The sequence below is a fragment of the Sinocyclocheilus rhinocerous genome, unplaced genomic scaffold (assembly GCF_001515625.1).
Source record: "Sinocyclocheilus rhinocerous isolate Xijiao unplaced genomic scaffold, SAMN03320098_v1.1 scaffold1238, whole genome shotgun sequence".
Taxonomy (NCBI): domain Eukaryota; kingdom Metazoa; phylum Chordata; class Actinopteri; order Cypriniformes; family Cyprinidae; genus Sinocyclocheilus; species Sinocyclocheilus rhinocerous.
The window spans coordinates 1,540,535-1,541,245 of NW_015662954.1; positions in this window are offsets into that span (position 1 = coordinate 1,540,535).

Genomic DNA, 711 nt, shown 5'->3' on the forward strand with positions numbered 1-711 from the left:
TAAAAACAGAGATGAAAAATTTACTTAAGCCAGAATTAAAATTTTACTATGGTAAAATAAATGTTCATTGATATCTTCAAAATATTTTTGAATTTTTGCACACTTTTTTTTTCTATATAATGTTGATATGGTAACTAATAAATACTGTAAATTTTGTTATGCTAGCATGTGTTGAAATATTCAGACCATGTGTGCTACAACTAACCCCGTGTTACTTTGTGCCCCGCACCAGCAGCAACAAGTCTGTGTTGGATAAAATTTAAACGATGTAGTTATTAAATTAAATCTAAACATTTCAAAATATTGAATGCATTATTTAATTGTTATACCAACTTTAATTTGTATTTGACTATATAGGTATTTAAATAATTCAGCATTATAGGCTGTTGTCTGGCCTTATTTATTTATTTCTTTAAATGACAAGTGACTTTGTGACTTCCTGCACTTGCTATACTTTATACTTCAGTGCCATAAAGTACTAAATTTGTTATAATATTTATTTTATAATAAATCAAAAGACGTGAAAAAACTAGGGAGTTGAAATGGCAGCTGCAGCCCATGAGCCCAAGGGCAAAGTGATTAGGCTATATTTTGTTTCGTTTTTTATTAAGTTAATTTAGGAAAACGTTTGGAGCGTTTTTTGTTTCGTTAAATAAGTTTTTGTTTTTTAAAGTAACGACCAAGCGGCCAGCGGCAGACAGTGAGCTGATC